Consider the following 21739-nt stretch of genomic DNA (forward strand, 5'->3'; position numbering starts at 1 on the left):
GGCTAGAGATAGAAGACTAAGAAAGGATTTGGCGTTCTCGGAAGCTTAGAAGCGTGTCTGCGGTCTAAAGATAATTTGTAATATTTGCAGAAGATTTTCGTAATTACGGGAACTGCAACAAAACAAATAGTTCCAAGAGAGTTATTTACTAATTTCTGAGTTTCTAGGAATGACAATTTATTCCTAATCCTTGTTTCCACATAATATATAAACACAAGTGAACATAAACACTATCGTTCTAATAGTACGTTTTAGTACAAACTGATGATAATAGAAAACGTTATAAAATGCTATATTTATGTAATGTGTTGTATAACTAGGGTAAAATTTAACTCGTAAATTACGCATAAGAAGACATTATCAATATCAAATAAAGTAAAGAGTATATACATTGCACTATTTGCTTCCCAGTAAAGCTAAATATTAGTTCTAACAGGTTAACCATTATCTAATAAAATAACAGAAATATTAAAACAAAAACACATTATTTCCGCATTTTAAAGTATCTTATACCGTTTCCAGGGATATCATAATATAAGCATCATGTTTTCTGTCGAAACACTCTTTATAAGGGCTAAACGTTGGTCCAAATCACGAATATGTTTTTCTATTGACTTTTCTGCAATTTCTGAAGGAAGACTGACTACGCAGGTAGTGTTTGATTGTTGTGCGTCACACTGCATAAGCCAATACTTGCTTAGCGTAGGGGTTATAACTCATTATTGGTTATTTTTTAACATTTTTATGGATGGCAGGGTGTGTTATAATAAATAGTGTGTAGAATTAAATGAGTTGCTTACTTAGTAAATCACGATGTGTAGCAATAACTCATAAATGCTTACTAACGTGCAGATCAAAATGTGTGATCTGGAGGGAAATATGAAATCAAAGTGCTTATCCCAAAGTATGACAACTGTATGTTACCAAATTAGTTATATTTTATTCTTCATCTTTGATAATGAAATAAGCATTAATATAAATAATTTTATCAACCAGACAGACGAATAAATTTGAACATCAAGCACGAGTGATGCGCATCACCAGAATTAACGTTGCACTCAGAACAAAGTCAATCTTTTTGGATCCGCTCGAAGCAAAGTCTTGGTGTAAAAGGAGCAATCAAATTTTGATGGCAGTCATTAAGCATACTTAATCAATCTTGGTATTTCTGCATTTTCTTCTTTGAATCAGGAAGTTTCAGATCTCACAAACACATGCGCGCGAAGAGTTCTCGAAAGGAGGAAGAAGCTGAACAAAAATTATTTTCTGCAATGATGTACAGGAAACAGGAGTAATTATTTTCTTGAATCTTCATGTAAAAATCTCACTAAAAAGGATTTTCATGTATAACAGACACCATCGAAGGAATAGCAAAAAGCAGCAGGAAGAATGGCACCTCGCATCGAGCAAGGAAAAGACAGACCGAAAACCGTCCTACACCCTCGAACGCCAGCAGCAGAAGAGCCAGAAACCGGTAGTTGCAATCTTTTTCATTGTTGTCCTTGAGCGGTTGCGGATAGCACACCTGACGCTGAATAATGTGGAGGCTTGCCTGCACAAGGTGATAAACATACATGACCGAAAATAATGTGTGGTATTAAATATGTGGTTACCTGGCCCCATATGTACATCTGCAGGTCTGAATTACTAAGAAATCGAGATTTGAACTGTGTAGAATCACAGGTTTTCTTGAAGCAGGAGACATTAAAAATGAGCAATGACCTCACCGGGACTCGAATCTGGACCTCTCGAATATGCACCGAGTGTGCTATCCTTACACTACGAAGGCATGCTGAAAGGAGGAAGAAAATACTTTATATACTCGCCCTTTTAATGGGGACTAGGAATTAGGTGACCCGATCGCCAAATCCTCGTAATGACGAAGACCTTGTAGATTCATTAGAATTCTTTTTAAGCAGGGGACGTGAAAAACGTGCAATGTCCACAAACCGGGACTTTAGCCTGGACCTCTCAAATACGGGCCGTGGGAGCAGGTTAGCGTTCCATATATTCGGATAATCTCGGGAAACTTATATTTCTACCCAAAGAATGCTGATTAAGTTCAATGAAATATTCGTTTAAATCATTCCTGAATGACCGTCCTTCAGGCTAGCATTCCGTACATATAATATTCGTTTGCTGTTACATAACAGGGGCATAAACGTGGTAAGTGGTGATAAACACAGATTTTAGGTATATACCAAAATAAATTATTATGCTATAAAGGTAAGATTAAAATCAAATTTGTAAATAAAGTATAACTATCCCCAAAAAGGAAATTCTAACCTAACCGCCAAAGTGAATAAGATTGTGGTCATCATCCCGTATAAGCTGACTTGGAGATCCTATATAAAATATGCTTTAGACAAAAAAATAACCTACGAGGTCCGCAACCGCTGCGTGTCCTTTACTTAGTCTGGAATAAAACTGGGCTTTAACCCAAAATCTCCCCCTCGCAGACGGGATCAATACCGAAGGCGGTAACAAACGTCTCACACTTTTTGCTTGAATACCATTCTGACCATTTCTAGATGAGTTGGACCGAGTGTTATTCAACCGATTGCGTCATCGACAGTTATTTTGGCCAGATGTCAAATTTAATTCTTAACTTTGCAGGAAAGAGGAGTTTTTAAGGTCAGGAAGATATGAACTCGTAAGAAAATAAACCAGATATGAACTCGAACCTTAAAACTACTGATCTGATGAGGTAATTAATGTAATATTGTAGATCATATTGAAGGAATGCTTCAGTTTCTGAGATCTCAAGCGAAATATTTACGTTACAGGAATCAAACGCAAACTTAAAATTCCCATGGCGACTAACTCCATGAGAGATAACCACCTTCGAAAGTGACCAGTACTTCGAAGAACATAGTTAAATTACTAAATTGAGCCTCACCTGCAATCCTATTCCCTAAAACGACCACCTCCATGAAGATGAAAGTCGTCTGGAAATATAGGTGATCGTCTTAGGGAAGCTTTACTATTTTCTTTGTTATGAGGAATAGAAAAGATTCAGCGAACAAGGATTTTTATAAAACTGAAACTTTTCAGACAAATCTTTGTATTCGGAATAGCATTCTGCGAAGCGACTTAAAAATCCATTTTGTGAAAGATTCTATTAAAAAGGTCCAATAAAATATTTTAACTCTTATTAACTGTGGTATTATTACATTTCAGAGAATATTTAGATAGGAGGTTTCTAACTATCTTTATTTTTCTCTGACAGGAAATCATACCATATTCTAAATCATAAGTATACACTGAAACCTCCCCCAGTGAAACCACTTTCGCAATACGACCAGCATTGTGATTATATTTTGTTACTTTAGAATAGTTACTTCAGGGCCATTTCTTCGCCCTCCACAAAACATGACTGATTACCATGGCAGCGACTACTGCTGAAAAAAGTAGAATTCTCTAACAGACTAAAATGTTTAAATTCCTTCTATACGATGAGGATGACACATGTTTTCGTGGTAAATAAGAGGAGGATCGTAATTTCATTGAAGTGCCTATTTTAAAGTAACAGACTATGGTAATATTTTAAAGAAGACTAGTACTAATGCTTTTTTATGATGAATAAAAGCTCTTGTAATGGTCTTGGAGAGATTTCACTTTATCTTTGCTTCCTTGTATGAAATTGTAGAGACATTAGGTACTTTTTTGGAAGCAGGAGAAGTGAAAAATGAGCAACGCCTTCGCCTGGAATCGAACCACGGATCTCTGGAATACGTGCCCAGCATGCAGACTACTACACCACGAAGACATGATAAGACGGCGGGAGAAATACCTTATAAGGTAAAGCAAGTAATGAAATCGCGAAAATTTTCCGATATCGTATTTCAATAAAAATAACCATTTTGACAACTCTCGAACCCATTTGAACAATTTTTCTGCGTGTCATCTGTACATAAGGATAAAATAAAGCAGTCTTTTTTTTTCCGAAACGGATCGCGAAATGGATTTAAGATGGATTGAGAAGAGAATTTGTTTTGTGATGCTTGTACTTATGTATGTATGTATCACGCATAACTCAAAAACGATCAGCCGTAGAAAGTTGAAGTTTTGTATATGCGAGTATTGTAACATTTCATTTTTTTCTCGCAATCCCCTGTACCAAATGTATATATATATATACATACCAACCTTCTTACCTGGCTCGGTAAGCTCTGTTTTTTTTTTTTTTTTTTTTTTTTTTTACATGTTGGTTGGTTAATTGTCCATTTTTTGCTTTAAAAGCGATTGAATTATGTTGTTTTTATGTTACTGGTTAAGGGTTTTCTACGCCTTTAGTTAATCTGCATGCAACAGCTGTAGATTTATCAGCAATTTAAAAGTTTAGGTGACGCTAGGCCTAATGTGCTGGTTTATTTGCTTACATTTGAAACTCTTAGTACTATAGAGTTAAGGTAATTGGTGCACCAACTTAAGTGTCTTTTTGCACAATGGGTCTGGAAGTTAGTTTTAATGTTTTGTGCACAAAACATTCTGTCTTTTAGCACACTGGACGAATTCTTGTTAAAATTCTAATTTTAATTGCATTGTTTTTTAAACTGTATTTGCTGCTTTAGGTTTTTCTGCATTTTGCCATTTTTTATGAACATGTTTTGAGTTTTATGCATTTTTTCCTTGCCGCGAAGTAAGAACTGAATTGAATGTATGAGAAATATCGCTCTAGTGAAATTCGAGGAATTAGGTTTAAACGAAGAGCAGAAAAATTGTGTATAGTTTAACAGGCCACACAAGGAAGTCAGTCTCCACATCAGATTTTTATTCTTACCTATCGTAAACAAAATATCATTGCTCGCTGAAGAGAATTTATATGCAGTTCTGAAAACTGGATGAATGAACATGATATTTCCCATTTTGTTCTGGTATCTTATTTAATGTAAGGTGTAAAAATACGAAAATAAATCCTTTTATTGGGCAATAATTTCGTATGCAGTTACAGGTGTATCTTAAGCGATTAATATTCAAACCGCATACCCCTTAAAATCGAGTGCAGCTGACATTAAAGCTTCCTTGATTATTAAATATGCAGCATGCTATTCTTATCTGCTTGCATGCACTGCTATCGTACCTCGCCTTCTACGTCAGATTTTAAGAACAGTGACGTCAAACCTTACATTCATAAACGAAAAGATGAAAAATAACATAGCAGTCTTCAAAGAGCATAACAAATCGTGACTTTCTTTTTATTTACTTAGCAGTGAATGCTTGTAGCATTAAGAATAAAATAAATATTAACAAGATATTTCCTGGAAGTTTATCTGATAATAGAAGACTAAAATTTTATGTTGTTCTTATCTTTCTCAAATTTAATTTTTCTGTAGGTTCCATTCAATGAAGGAAAATGTGAGATAAGTTTTCAGCAATAATTTATATTAATAGTTATTTTTCAGATGTTTTCAGCTATAAAACAAAATGCAAGTAATTTTATGTTATTTAGATTTTAATATATTATTTACTAAAGCAAAAAAGAGGGAAGTAATTCTCATGCTGTTTCAAAGTTTTGAACGCAATTTAATAATAACATTTTAAATAATAAATAGAAAAACTGTTAACTTCATTTCCATGCAAGTAATGAGTTTTGTAGAACTGGTTGATTTGGCTTATAAAGTCCATATGTATTTTTCTATTATCAGCTTGTAGAGCTATTACGTCATTTTTGAAGCATGAGTACATGAAAAATGTGCAACGCTCTCACCAGGACTCGAACCTGGACCTTTCGAATACACGCCGAGTGTGCTACCGTTACATTACGAAGGCATGCAAAAAAGGAGGATATAAGGAATTTATATTATTAAAAAAATCAAAAGTAATTTAGTATGTTACGCATAGTTCTTTAATAAAACTAATTTTGAAAATCTGATCTGGACACCAAATGAATGCCTGTACCCTTATACGCCTGTAGAGACATTAGGATTTTTTTAAGCAGGAGAGTTTAAAAATGAGCAACGCCCTCGCCGGGACTCGAACCTCATACCTGTCAAATACGCGCCGAATGTGCTCACCACTACACCACGAAGGCATGCTAAGAAGGCAGGAGAAATACCTCACATTCCTATTAAATTATATATATTTCCTGCTGCATTTATTATTTCCTCAAATTCCCTGGAACCGATCCCTGGAAGCAAGCTGCAAATGATGTCAAAAACTGTAAACTTTGAAAATAATATCCCTGTTAGTTTTTATTGTAATTTTAATTTTTCATAGTGAGTATAATTTTTTTTCAAATAACCTCCGTTAAGAAAACAAGAGACCCCATTAAAAATTAGATTTCGATATATTTTCATTATTTAAAACACTTTTGTAATTGGAAGTATATGACTATGACCAACGATTGCAAAAAAAGGAGGCCATATATATCCACCTCCCTTACCTGACTTAAGAGTCCTTAACCGAACTTTTCACTCATGGTAATGCCAATCGCAATAAAAATGAAGGTACTCAACCTATTTATAGCAGTCCGATGTACAAAATTTCAACGTTTATAGTTTCTGAGTTATACGAGGTATATACAAACGTACGTACAGACGTCACGCAAAAAAATCCATTTTAGATCCGTTTATTTTTTTTAATTTTTAATTCATTTTAAAAAGAGTCCTGTATTTTGTCCCTACTTACAGGTTTCACGCGAAAAGTCGTCCAGATTGATTCTGGAGTGGTCAGAATGTATATTTTCGTTGAAATATGATACCCGAAATTTTTTGCGATTAAAATACTTTCTTTACTTCGTTTAAGGATATAAAAACTAGTAAAAGTAAATTTAAGGGAATATATGGGGGACATTTCTTCTGAGAAATAGAATATATCAAGTGCAAATCTAAAGTTGTTTTTCATTGCTTACGTTTCATATCTTAAAAAATAACAGAAGCAGATTTATTCCTTTTCAGTGTGTTATTTTTTCCCGTCTCGTAATAATAAGAAAAATAAAATTCGGAAATAGTGCTAAAATGTTTCTTAAATACAAATGTTTCTTAAATATAAATTAAATTCTCCTAATTAAATTCTATTAAAATCTCAAGGCTAAGAATTTTCACACTATTTTGGTTCATTTATTTACGTCAAAGCTCTCAAGGGCTATCTGCCTAAAGGGAGGGATGCTTTCGTGGAGGACTTTCTAAGGAAAACTGCCTCATATAAACGTTTTATACCATTTACACGTGGGGAAAACCACGAAAACGCCCATGCAGTCAGTCCGTTTGTCAGGATTCGAACTGAACTACCAGTGTTAAGCGACTTTACCGCTCTGCCGCTGAAGGGCATTTCACGTATTAGGAGAAATACACGTACACAAATCAAAGAGAGGATTAAAAGGTTTAATGCATATAAAGTAATAAAAAGGAAACATAATACATACTTAGGATTAAGAAACATATGATGAAGTATTTAATTATCCATAAGTTAAACCTTTTTTCCTAAATCATTTTGCACATATGTATGTATGGATTGATTATTCCAATAAAGCCATATGTAACAACAACATTTTGCACATATGGGTGTCATGTATAAAACTCCCAGAAAATGTGTATTCTAAAACAGCTGGAAATCCTGTTATATTACGTAGTTAAAACTCTCTCATTCATGTTTATTCAGAGGTAGCATAGATTAAGTAAATTGAATACCATTTTCCGGCGTCCCATGTGGTCTAGTGGTTAGGATTACTGGCTCTCATCTAGACGGTCCGGGTTCTATTCCAGACATGGGAAGTGGGTTCCATGGTGTAATGGTTAGCACTCTGGACTTTGAATCCAGCGATCCGAGTTCAAATCTCGGTGGAACCTAGTTTTTTCTACACATCGTGTTTATTTTGTCATTAGCACTTAATTTCGCTTAAATGTTGCTAAACATAAAAATAGTTTTGAATTTTTTTTTTAATTTAATCTGCGAGCTGAATGATATAAGTATAAAAACATACTTTGGAAAAAAATCACAACAATGTCCTGTTTTTAACTTCATCGAAGAGTTGTGGAATATGGTTAAACGACGTATCGTTTGTTATGGCCCCTTCCAGCAAGTTTTGATGAACTTTGGTCTTTGATTAATTCAGCTTGGAGGGCCATGAAATAGAACATCACTAAAACTTTAATTAATTCAATATCATTGAGTGTATGTTAAATAATATAAGCAAACACACAAAATGCAAGACTTATATTAACTACATTTCTTCTAGGTTTCTTTTTCTTTTTAGCGTAAAAGAGACGTTAGTCCGAATGGGATATTAGTTTCGAAACGGGATTTTGCGTCAAACCTTTAAATGCTTTGTATTACTTTTGAAATTGTTGGCACCAAATATTATCGCCCTGTACTAAAAGAAATTAAATAATGAAGAATTTGCATGAATGCATGTATGTTTCTCGCACTGCGAAAATATACGTTAATTAGAGCCACCGAAATTTGAACTCGAACTCTCCACCCGAACATGGACATCTAGAAGCTCGAAATTTGAATTTCGGATTTCTTTTATTATCTGTACCATTTTATATTGTATCTTTTATTATCTGTAAAACTTTAATGAATTTTTGATTGAAAAAATCAACAATTTCATACCGAGCAGTGGCAACGCTGTATGGGATAAAACATTTTTATCTCCAGCGTGCGAGACTGTCTATTGAAAATTCTAAAGACATATTGTTTTTAAATATCTTTAGATTTTGCTGTTGAATGGAATTTTGTGTGGCGTAAGCGCCGAAAATGTGATATTTAATTTATAAAGTAAACACACAAAACGTTAATAATAAACAGACAAAAAAATTTTGTAAAGCCATCTTAGTAAGAAAACTGCACATTGATATGAGGAACTGAGTAAAGACTGAAATAAATACACAAATGGCATACCAAAACTTTACACTGCATCGGGAATTCTAACCATATGCTGCTATGATGCTTTTAAAATTTTTGTGGTTCTGTTGATGAACTGTGTATGGCTTTAAGTGCTAAGAAAATGATGCTTGAATGCATGCTTTCTTTTTGTCCCACTGAATGTGAAACATGCATTGCATACCGTAGTTAATGAACTTTTTGTTTATGTTAAAATACTGATAAATGAGGCATTAAAAACACGTCTTTCGTTTTATATTTACTTAAGTTCAGCTCGGTTGCTGATGAATGGGGAAACCCGGTCTTTACCAATGGTTAAGAGGTATTGTTCCACTTTCGTCACTAACTATATCAATAACGTTGACTAAATACAAAGTAAAAAACGGTTCAAAACCTAACTCATTTGAGAGTTGATAGCAGCTACAGGTGTTGGTAATGATGCAAAACAGAATAAAAAATACATTTAAAATTCATCTCTTGCTCAATTCTGAATAAATCACATGCACAAACAAAACCCAGAAGTACAGTGGCAGGCTGCAAGAAATTAGGGGACAAAATATGCCAAAACCAACAGGAAATATGAAATTTACAAATAAAGATATAAATTTTACGTAGACGTAAATTTCGCCGCATCGTCATCAGGGGGTCGGTTCAAAGAAAGAAGTAAATAGATAAAGCAGTTAAGACGTTTTGTAAACCGGAAAAGACGCAAATTAAAGTTAAAAATTTAAAAATAATCTTTAAAAAACAATAAAAGTAATCTGTGTATTTAATCAGTCCGAAAACTACAAATCGAAAGAGGCACTGCAAAACATTACAAAAGTACAGCACATCAGAAACGAAAATTCAAAACGACTGCGGAGAAGTAGATAAAAATTTATGCAATTATTTCCAGCAGATCGAGTCTCCCTTCCCCCCCCCCAAAAAATCGTAAAACATTAATCTAATATTTGAAAACAAAACCATATGTAAAAATTATAATCCAATATTTGAAAAATGCAAAATTATATACAAATTTTGAAAACATACTGGCCGGGTTAAAAAAATAGAATAAATCAGAAGCAAACAATAAAGCTTAAAAAATAAAAATTTGCAGTTTTATTGGAGCGAGTAAAAAGCATGTAAAACAGAAGTAATCCAATATATGGGGGGAAAATGAAATAAATGAAAATTTGATCTAAAAAATCAAAAAGGTGGAGGCGTTAGTTCTTAAAGTCTGTAACACAAAGGAAAAAAGTTTGGAAATGAAAAAATACATTCACCTTATAGTAGCCTAAAATGTATTAAGTGATGAAGTTAAATAAACTACGAATTTCAAACTAATTTAACTCAATGGGAATTTTTAAAAAATCTGAAAGCTTTCAGATTTTATATTACGACCAAAGGGGCGTTATTTTAACGTTTTGTGTGTTACTTTTATTTATTAAAAATCATGTTCGCACTTATAACATAAAATTCGATTCAACATCAATATCACAAACTATTTAAAAAGAACGTATCTTTAGAATTTCCGATACACAGTCTCGCGCAATGGAGATAAATTTTTTTTTTTTTTTTTTTTTTTTTTTTTTTTTTTTCATACAGTATTCCCATTGCTTGCTTTGAAATCGTTGAGTTTGTTACTCAAAAATTTCTTAAATTTCTACGAAATATGAAATAGATAATAAAACAAATTATAAATTCCAAATTTAAGTTTTCAGATGCCCACATATTCGAGTGGAGCACTACGTTATTCAAAATTTGGTGCCTCTAGGTACCATTATTTTATCACAGTGCGAGAAACATATATACATTCATGCAGATTCTTCAATATTTAATTTCTTTAAATATAATGCAGGGCTCTAATATTTGGAAGCAACAATTTGAAAAGTGAAACGCCGTTCTATAGTGGACGACGCAATGCCAAAACGAAATGAATAGCCCTTTTGGGCGAATTGCCCTTTCGGCCTACTTAGGAAAACTTCTCTTGTAACAGAAGATATGTAGTAGTAAAAAAAAAAGTTAATGTTAATTACATATAACTTAACAATATTTAGCATTGCCTCAACCTGAAATTCTCGATAATGCGGATAACAAAATGTTGAAATATCTAGAAATTTCACTATACGTAAATGGATGGCGCATTTCGCCATACATATTTTTAAAAGTGAAATTTATCAATACTGAATATTGAACCTGAGTCTATAAATCAGTCGGACTTTAAACCACGTTTCTGCGTTTTATTCTGTCCCATTTCCTGCAGGAAAAAAAAGTGTGATATAGAAAAACATACCGTCTGTTCTCTACGCAGTTAAACAACCATAATTTTCCTTGCCAGGAATATTATCTCCACAGTTCGGATTGGGCAATAGGACGTGTACACACAAAAGTCGTCCTTTTAGATATTATAACAATCAGTTTATCAGACAAAGAACCTGGAAATGATTTTATTCGGTTCTACATCTAGAAATAATCTTTCGGCAACGTCTAAAAATATGATATTCGAATTGTAGATTAGATCACCGTTATAGAATTTAAAGTCAACGCCCTTGAACCATTACAAAATGATTTTAATATTTTTTGATAATAAAAAATGGCGTAATGCTTATAAATTGCTTGTTATGTAAGTTTCAGACTTTAGAAAAGCAATTTCAAGTTAACCTTTTGGTGAACTGTGAAATATTTCAGATACGAAAAATTCTGAAGTCTAACTAAATTTCCATATATCTATTGTCTTTATTACCGAAATACGTATTTTACTTGGTGAAACTTATTTCAGTTAAATATCTGATGACACTGAAATTAATATGTTTTACGTTTCAGTATGTAAAAAAAAAATACGATGTGGACACCACATAACTTCCTTGTACGACCTATTAAATTAAACACATTTTATGCTGCATTTCGTTTAAACTCATTTCCTCAAATTATTCTAACTTGAATAACTAGTCCGTCGAGGCAATTTGAAAATGACATTATAAAATTGCAAATTTTGAAATAAAATATCCCGCCCAATTTTTGTGATACAGTAGTCCAACTTCTTATAATTTTATTTTCTTATAATGAGTATAAAACTTGCCATCAAATTAACTTTAAATATCAAAAATTATAAATTTTACAGTTATATTTTTTATGTTACAGCTTTTTAATGTACTTTTCCCACTGACCTTTTACAGTACCATATCCATACCTGGCTGAGAATTTTTACAGTTCTTATTTAGTTTTTATGTGTAAAGTAATGATAATTTTTATGATGTATTTTCTAGATTACAGAAAAGCTTCAGGGTTATCCTTCCTTATTTTATAAAAAAAAATTGTTTCGAATCTTTTTACGTTACACATTAAGAGAACAAACATATCAATTAATATTTCGATTATATGAAAAACATGATTTTCAATAAGCATATCGGCAAGTAAGTATTTCATATGTCTCTTTCTCTCTCCCTCTCTCTATATACACTGAAGTGACAAAAGTTATGGCATAGCAGTATGCAAATATACAAATGGCAGTAGTATCGCGTAGAAAATGTATAAATGCAAAGTGCTTTGGCAGGGCTTTCATTTGTGTTCAAGTTATTCATGTGAAGAGGCTTTGACATGATTATGGCCGCACGACGAGAATTAACAGACTTTGAACGCGGAATGGTAGTTGGAGCTAGACGCACGGGTCATTCCATTTCGGATATCGTTAGGGAATTCAACATTCCGAGATCCACAGTGTCAAGAGTGTGCCGAGAGTATCTAATTTCAGGCATTAAATCCCACCATGGACAGCGCAGTGGCCGACCACCTGCACTTAACGACCGAGACCAGTGACGTCTGCGTAGAGTTGTCAATGTTCACAGACAAGCAACACTGCGTCAAATAACCGCTAAAATCAATATGGGACGTACGAGGGACGTGTCCGATAGGACACTGAGGCGAAATTTGTCTTCCTTGGGCTATGCCAGCAGAAGACCGACTCGAGTGCCTTTACTGACAGCACGACATCGTCTGCAGCGACTCTCGTGGGCTCGTGAGAATATCAGTTGGTCCCTAAACGAATGGAAAACCGTGGCTTGGTCAGATGAGTCACGATTTCAGTTGATAAGAGCTGATGGTAGGGTTCGAGTGTGGCGCAGACCCCACGAAGCCATGGACCCAAGTTGTGAACAAGGCACTGTTCAAGCTGGTGGTAGTTCCATAATGGTCTGGGCTGTTTTTACATGGCATGGACTCGGTCCTCTGGTGCAACTGAACCGATCATTGACTGGAAATGGATACCTTCAGCTACTTGGAGATCACTTACAGCCATTCATGGACTTCACGTACTCAAACAACGATGGGATTTTTATGGATGACAATGCGCCATGTCACCGGGCCACAATTGTTCGCGATTAGTTAGAAGAACATTCTGGACAATTCCAGCGAATGATCTGGCCACCTAGATCGCCCGACATGAATCCCATCGAACATTTATGGGACATCATCGAGAGGTCAGTTCGTGCCCAAAACCCTGCACCGTCAACACTTTCACAATTATGGACGTCTGTAGAGGTAGCATGGCTCAATATTCCTGCAGGGGACTTCCAACGACTTGTTGAGTCCATGCCACGTCGAGTTGCTGCACTTCGCCGGGCAAAAGGAGGACCGACAAAATATTAGGAGGTATCCCATGACTTTTGTCACTTCAGTGTATAAATATTTCTATTATCAATCCCTGTCTCTCTTTCTCTCTAGATATATATGTAAGATAAAAATATATGAATCAGAATTATAATATAACTATAAACATGAATTCTTCCTCTATATTTTAAATCGTAATAACTTCTCTGCATTGCGTCATTTCTAGATCATTCTATGGCCCGCGCAACTCCGATGACGTAATAATTAAGAACTGAAACTGTCGTTGTAAACCAAAACTTTTCTCTTCGCGTGCTTCCATCTTTCATAACTACGCACTTCAGCTTTTGCTCTTTACTTTGCTAAGATGTAATTTCGCTGGCTTGCTTTCTATCTCAACAATATCAAAAATGTAAATCCTCTGTGGAAAGGCACGACTATAGTGCCAAGTGATTGTGGCCACAAATATCAATTGGAAATAAAAATGGAATTAAAATCGCTTCTACTGCCAAGTTTTATTTACGAAGTCAACACATTAGCTTACGACGTAATCAGATTACTTCCTCCAGGATTCTGGATTGCCATTATCCAGAACATAGCGTACAAGCTTTAACTATGGCCTATCATAGTTCATGACTTTCTCATATAAAATTTTGACTTTATAGCATATGAAATTTTGAACATTAAAACAATGAGTTATAAATAAATATACAATATATGACTAATTTTAAGACTATAACATAATAAATATGGAATACTGATAAATAAATAAGTGATAATTAGAAAAGTCCTCAATTTTGTTAAAAATGTCCATTTTGTTTTTTGAAAGTCCTTTTCATAAAAAGAGTTCGAATAGAATGAAAATATCTGGTAAAATCTCTAAATGCCAGATAGTCCACAAATATGATGCATGTTGATTGTTCGCAAATATGATGCATTTTTTCCTCTCATCGTAAAGATTGACATGTTTTACACTTCAATACAAAATATTATACTTATTCAAAAAAATAATTCAATATAAATAATACAATTATACACTAGAAAATGAACACTTTGACTTTAAAACTATGGCATGTCCTCGCCAACAGATCAGCGTGATTAGTTGCTGATGGTTGGGGGGTGCTAGGTACAAATATCGAAAAACCTCCGTTGCCTAATAGAAGGGAACTGGTTTTTGGCATTGTACATTACCTCAAAGTGGTGTTAGAAAAATAAAAGATCATATAAAATCAAAATTATAAGACGGATAACTTGTATAATCAAGTTAAAGTCTTTTTAATAATGTTGTAAATTAGAAACAAATATTATCCTACAATAAGAAGAAAATTTTTGCTACAAAATAATTCAAATTATGTGAAAGATATAAAAGGTCAAGATCGGGAGAATAATTTGTCATAGTCGGGAAAATAACTTGTCATAGTTAGGGTTTAAGTCTAAATCAGGTATTAAAGGTCATAATCAGGAAAATGTTTAAAAGAGAATTTTTAAAAAAAAATTAATTTTAATTTTGAACAGAGATAGGAATTCTACTATTTCGGACAGTTAACTTAAACTCACTTGCTGGATTAAAAGGTCTTAATCTAGTTGAATGAACAATTTCTGATTTCTTTTTAGTTAAAGGATTAGGTTTATCTATTTCATAAGTAACTTCAGAATATTGTTTTAAAATTTTATAAGGTCCTGAGAATGGAGGAGATAATTTAGTGTATTAGGGTATTGAAATTCTTCATACATTACTAAATCACCAATTTTAAAATTACTAGGTTTAAAATGAATATCATATCTTTCTTTATTTACATTATGATAATCATCAGATCTCTTTTGAGCTATTTTTCTGGCTTCTTCTATTGACGGATACAATTCTTGATTTTGAATTAAGGAATCATAAGGTAATTTTCCATACATTAAATATGATGGAGGGAATTTTGTTACAGAATGAGGGGTATTATTATACTCTTCAGTTACTTGGGGTAATAATTTTGTCCATGCTATATTACCGTGATAAGAATTTAGTTTGCATTTTAATCTAGTTATAATAGTTTGATTAACACGTTCAATTTTACCATTAGTTTGGGGTCTATTTGCAGTAGTTAGCAATTGTGTTACATTATGATTCCTTAAAAAGTGCTTAAATTTTGAAGATGTAAAAGCAGCGTTCCTGTCACTTAAAATCTTTTTAGGGACCTGAATTTGGAAAATTTGTTTTAAGCAATTTATATAAGTACCTGTAGTTACACTTTTGGAAGCAAAAGTCCAGATATATCTAGTTGCATGATCAATAATTATGTGAATATACTTTTTAGTAGAATTATAATAATTTAAACCACCTACAGTATCAATAGATAATATTTCAAAAGGTTCACTAACTGATGGTAAATTTTGCATTAAACCAAATTTCTTTTGTTTACTTTTCTTATTAAACTGACATACTTCAAAATGTTTACAATAATTTCTAACATCTTGAACAATTCCTGGCCAATAATATTGTGGAGATAACAAATTTAGCATAGATGATACACCAATATGACCAAATTGTATATGGGCCTTTTCAAGTAATTTCGTACGTAGAGACATGGGTATCACAATTTTGTACAATCCCTGTTTTTTAATAGTTAAGACATCATTCATTTTCCTATACTTAGTATTACAAACATTATCTAAATTTTGATATTCTTTTATTTCTTCTAATGATAATAAATTAACTTGCAATCTTAAATGTTGACACATAGGATTTCTAGAGAGCATGTCAGCTTCAACATTAGTAGATCCTTTTTTATATTTTATATCAAAATCATACATAGATAATTTTAAAGACCACCTAAATAGACGACCAGTAGGGTGTTTTATATTTTTAAGCCAAACTAAAGCAGCATGATCAGTATGTACAGTAAAATGGTTACCATGTAAATAATAATAAAATTTATCAATTGCATCAATAATAGATAAACATTCCAGCTCAGTAATGGCATAATTTTGTTCATAAGATCTTAATTTTCTAGAATGAAAAGAAATTGGATGTAAACTACCATCAGGATGTTCTTGTTTTAAAACAGCACCAACAGCTTCTTTGGACGCATCAACAAATACATGACAGGGATATTTAGGATTAAACAAAGTTAAAATAGGTCTAGAAATCAATGCATCTTTTAATTTTTGAAAAGCTTTTTGACATTCATCAGTCCAATTATAAGGAGTATCTTTCTTAAGTAAATTTGTTAATGGGGCTCTAATTTTAGCATAATTTTGAATAAATTTATGATAAACATTAATACTTCCTAAAAATCTTTGTAATTCTTTGATATTTTTAGGGGGTTGCAATTTCTTAATAACCTCTATATTTGCATTACTGGGCTGGTATTTACCTGCTTGAATTTCATATCCTAGAAAATTTATTTTTTCTTTAGCAAAATTACATTTAGATTGTTTTAATTTTATATTCTCTTTCTCACATATATCAAATATTATTTTAAGATGATTTAAATGTTCATCAAAATTTGGAGAGAATACTATAATATCATCAAAATAATTTAAAGCAAATTGAATCTGATATTTGTTTAAAATTTGTCTAAGAGCTCGTTGAAAAACAGCTGGGGAATTTTTCCAACCAAAAGGTAATCTAGTAAACTCATACAGTCCAAAATTTGCAGTGAATGCCAATTTTTCAGTATCCTTTTCATTTAATTTTATATGCCAATAGCCTGATGCCAAATCCAATGTAGAAAAGATTTTTGCATTTGTTAATTGATCTAATACAGCATCAATTCTAGGAATAGGTTCAGAATCAGTTTTAGTAATTTGGTTAAGCTTCCTGAAATCAATACACAATCTGCTTCTGGATTGCTCGTCTCTCTTATAAGCTAAAGTTACAGGAGCAGCATAAGGACTATAAGAAGGTTTAATAATTCCAACAAGAACCTTCCCTGAGGAATTATGATTATGTGAACTCTCAAACAAAAAGACTTTTGGACCGAAATGCTGAAAAATTCAATAGGACTCTAAAAATTAAAAATTTATTTTTAAAAAATTGATATTTATAAATTATACTTTACAGGGCAAAAATTTTATGATTTATTTATTTTATTTATTTATTTATTTATTTATTTATTTATTTTACATTTGCTTGTGCTTTAACTCTTTTTCTTTAAAAAGGCTTCTCTGTCGCTACGCCTTTTTCTTTTTGAAGGGGGGAATATGTAAGATAAAAATATATGAATCAGAATTATAATATAACTATAAACATGAGTTCTTCCTCTCTATTCTAAAATCGTAATAACTTCTCTGCATTGCGTCATTTCTAGATCATTCTATGGCCCGCGCAACTCCGATGACGTAATAATTAAGAACTGAAACTGTCGTTGTAAACCAAAACTTTTCTCTTCGCGTGCTTCCATCTTTCATAACTACGCACTTCAGCTTTTGCTCTCTACTTTGCTAAGATGTAATTTCGCTGGCTTGCTTTCTATCTCAGCAATATCAAAAATGTAAATCCTCTGTGGAAAGGCACGACTATAGTGCCAAGTGATTGTGGCCACAAATATCAATTGGAAATAAAAATGGAATTAAAACTGCCTCGAATGCCAAGTTCTTTAAATACTACGCAATCAAAAATCTTCTTCAATATGGGTCTAATCACGCATCAACACTGCTCCGGCTTTTCCTTTCCTTGTGCTTTTAATATTACATATATATGTGTGTGTGTGTGTGTGTAATAAAAAAACTTAGCAATATTGATGGCGTAAAATGTTGATCCATAAAAGCAAACTTGGCACACGAAGAAAATTAAATATTCATCTTTATTTCAATTGACATCTGCGGCCATAATTCACTTGGCACTCTAATCTTGCCTATTAAAGAACATTTACATTTTTCATAACATTGCGATAGAAAGAAAGCAATACGCCTGCGTCTTAACGAGCAAGAGAGCTCGAAGTAAAAGTGCACAGTTTCTTATGGCAGCCTTTTAAGAGAAAGTTTTGCTTTAAATTCCGAATTTGCTACGTCATCAGTGCAAGTCATATGATATCGATTTATCTAAAAATGATGTAGTACAGACAAAGGCATCACTATGTTTAGAATAGAAAGGTCGAATAAAAGGGCTTTACTTTCATTCCTACGAGCCAGAAAATTATGACCACCTTGTAGAGACGTTAGGTATTTTGGAAGCAGGAAAGATGAAAAATCAACAACGCCTCCGCTGGGTATCGAACCGCGGACCTCTGGAATACCGGCCCAGTGTGCAAACCACTACACCACGAAGAGTCGTTAACAAGGCGGGAGAAATACCTTATAACCTACTCAGTAACGCGTTGCGTGACCTCTGGCCTGCAAAACAGCCGCAACTCGCCTTGCCATGGATACCGCACAAGTTCTTGGTAGACGCTTGGAGACAGGTTGTACCAAATGTCTAAGCAGCTATCACGCAAAGTTGAGATATTCCGATATGGCGGTGTTTGAGCTTTGAGCTGACGCTCCATGACATCCCAAATGTGCTCTGCTGGGTTAAGATTCAGCGAGTTAGGTGGCCAAGACATTAATTGGAATTCATTTTTATGCTCCTCGAACCATTCTAATACAATTCGGGCCTTGTGACATGGGGCGTTATCCTTCTGGAAGATTCCATTTGCAGTTGGGAAGACAGACGCCAAGTAAAGGTGCAACTGATCCGCAGTTATGTTCAGATAGTCCACAGCTTTCATGGTCTGTTCTACCACAACTAAGGGTCCCGGAGCAGCTAATGAGAACGTCCTCTAAAGCATAATACTGCCACGACCAGCCTGTGTATGGCCTGATGTATGGAGGGGGAGCAACTGTTTGCCTAGAAGACGGCGTACCCTGACACGACCCTCGATGTGATGAATGAGAAATCGTGATTTATCAGATCTGGTAACTGTTTCCACTTATCCATGATCCAGTCTCGATGTTCCCGGGACCACTGTAGGCGTCAGTCGCTTGGTCAACAGAGGCACACCAGTGAGACGAGTCAGTACGCATGGTCAACAGAGGCACATGAGTAGGACATCTGCTGCATAGTCCCAATCAAACAGTGTCCATTAACTTTTGCGCTCCAAAACACTTGCACTTGGACCTGATTTTGATGACGCGTGGTCGTCTAACACCTTGGCGTCTACTGCTGGTTTCACAGTCATTTATCCACTTAGAATACTAACAACGGCACATCGTGAACAATTAACCAGTCGTGCTGTTTCGGAGATACTCGTTCCGAGCCATTACAGTCTGCCTTGTATCAAATTCGCTTAAATCAGCAGCCTTACCCATTACTGGCAAAATTAAGTGCAAGAATGATTCTTTAGCTTCTCAGCAGTAATTAAATGCCATTCCCGCTTAATAACGTGCCCTTCACGTTATCCAGACGAGTTCATTAAAAATATGAGGATGGTCATAATATTTTGGCTCATCAGTGTATATACATATATGTGTGTGTATGCGCATATACATAATTACATTTATATGTACAAAATTCTTTTCGAGCATTCGGTGTATTGCTTGAAACAAGAATACTAGTTGGCAACGACTTTTCAAGCCATAATTGTAAAACTATTTCAAGCCATAATTGTAAAAAACTGCAATCTAAAAATTACAGCTTACAGTCTTGGATCTCAAACAGTTTATGATCAACGTTTCAAAATATTAAAAAAAATTCATTAAAAAAAAATAAAATCTGAAAGGTTTCAGATTTTAAATTACGTCCAAAGGGGCGTTTTTTTAACGTTTTGTGTGTTACTTTTATTTATAAAATATCATGTTCTACGTACTCAAAGCATAAAATTCAAGCCATAATAAGTAAAAACGTTTCGTCTCACTGACTAAAAACCAAACTCTTGCAAATAAAATAAAACCTATTTTTGTGCCCAGTTGCATTACTCTGATTGAAACAGGATTTTTCTGCGGATTGTATTACTCAGTTGTCTTTTAGAAGTGTTATTTCAGTTCAGGAGAAGTGCTGTTGTAAACAAACAAAACACTCTTGGTAAAATATACGTTTAGTTTTCTTGAGAAAACATAATCAGTTTGCCTCTGCCGGCAAAATAACACATATTTCTCTTTCTCTTCTAAAACCGCGGCATGTTATTCCAAGAAGATGATATACACTACTCTTTAACTCAGTCAAGTTTGTTTTTCTTTAATTAAAATATTAAGTTGATCTTTTTTTTAATATAAAATATTGTTTAAGAAAACTTCCGTTTCATTCTTTTATGCTGAGTTTAAAATCAAATGTTAACAGATTTGATCAATATCAGAAATATCATATATTACTAGAGCTAGAACAATAAAGCATAATCAAAAACTGAATGTTAAGAGCTCGAAATAAATTAGCTCAAAAGAAATAAGTTATATAGTAGGTTATTCGCGAATTTTTTAAATGATTTTTATTAAGTAAATAATTGAAATGAACAAGGCATAAAAATTTAAATATAAAAACGTTTTATATTAAGGGATAAACTATCATCGACTGCATGTAGTCAAACTTTTCGTGCGCTCACAATGACACAATTGGACTTGGATATGTAGACCTTGCGTACTTTTTCACAGTTTGGTCAGAAGATCATTAAAATCTCATTTTGAATAAAATATATCTTAAAGATTGCTGTCTTCCTTAATTTTTAAAATCAGACATAAAGATAAAATATTTTTGTAAAAAACTGCAATCTAAAAATTACAGCTTACAGTCTTGGATCTCAAACAGCTTATGATCAACGTTTCAAAATATTAAAAAAAATTCATTAAAAAAAATAAAATCTGAAAGGTTTCAGATTTTAAATTACGTCCAAAGGGGCGTTTTTTTAACGTTTTGTGTGTTACTTTTATTTATAAAATATCATGTTCTACGTACTCAAAGCATAAAATTCAGTTCAACAGCAGTATAAAATGAGCATATCTTTAGAATTTCCGATACAGAGTCTCGCACGCTGGAGATAAAAATATTCTTCATTTCGTACAGTGTTGCCATTGCTAGCTTTGAAATCGTTGCGTTTCTTAATCAAAAACTCATAAATGCTTTAGAAAATATGAAATAGATAATAAAACAAATGACAAATTCCAAATTAGGGCTTCCACATGCCCATATTCTATGGGAGATTATGTTATTCAAATTTTCATGGCTCTAGGTACCTTTTTTTATCACAATGCGAGAAACAAACATACATTTATGCAGATTCTTCATTGTTTAATTCCTTTAAATATAATACAGGGCGATAATATTTGGTGGCAACAATTTGAAAAGTGATTTTCCGTTTATAGTTTTCAACGCAAAATGCCAAAACAAAATTACTAGTCCTTCAGGGCAAATTGTCCCTTTGGACTAATAAAAAAA

General features: G+C 33.4%; 1 long non-coding RNA gene and 1 other non-coding gene across 3 annotated transcripts in view; one reads left to right on the forward strand and one right to left on the reverse strand.

Annotated features, from left to right (window-relative positions):
- Positions 1 to 11202, reverse strand: part of LOC118189331 (uncharacterized) — a 94482-nt gene extending 83280 nt beyond the window's left edge. For both annotated transcript variants that reach the window (XR_004758249.2, XR_004758248.2), the window contains exon 1: positions 11099 to 11202. This is a non-coding gene — a long non-coding RNA (uncharacterized LOC118189331). The remainder of the gene's footprint in view (positions 1 to 11098) is intronic.
- TRNAQ-UUG (transfer RNA glutamine (anticodon UUG)) lies at positions 7719 to 7790 on the forward strand. The gene has a single exon. It is a non-coding gene; the product is annotated as a tRNA-Gln (tRNA).
- Positions 11203 to 21739: the final 10537 nt, after the last annotated feature.

Source organism: Stegodyphus dumicola, chromosome 12 (genome assembly GCF_044657685.1).
Source record: "Stegodyphus dumicola isolate Sdum_Otavi_A_Nest chromosome 12, ASM4465768v1".
In the NCBI taxonomy this organism is placed as follows: Eukaryota; Metazoa; Arthropoda; class Arachnida; order Araneae; family Eresidae; genus Stegodyphus; species Stegodyphus dumicola.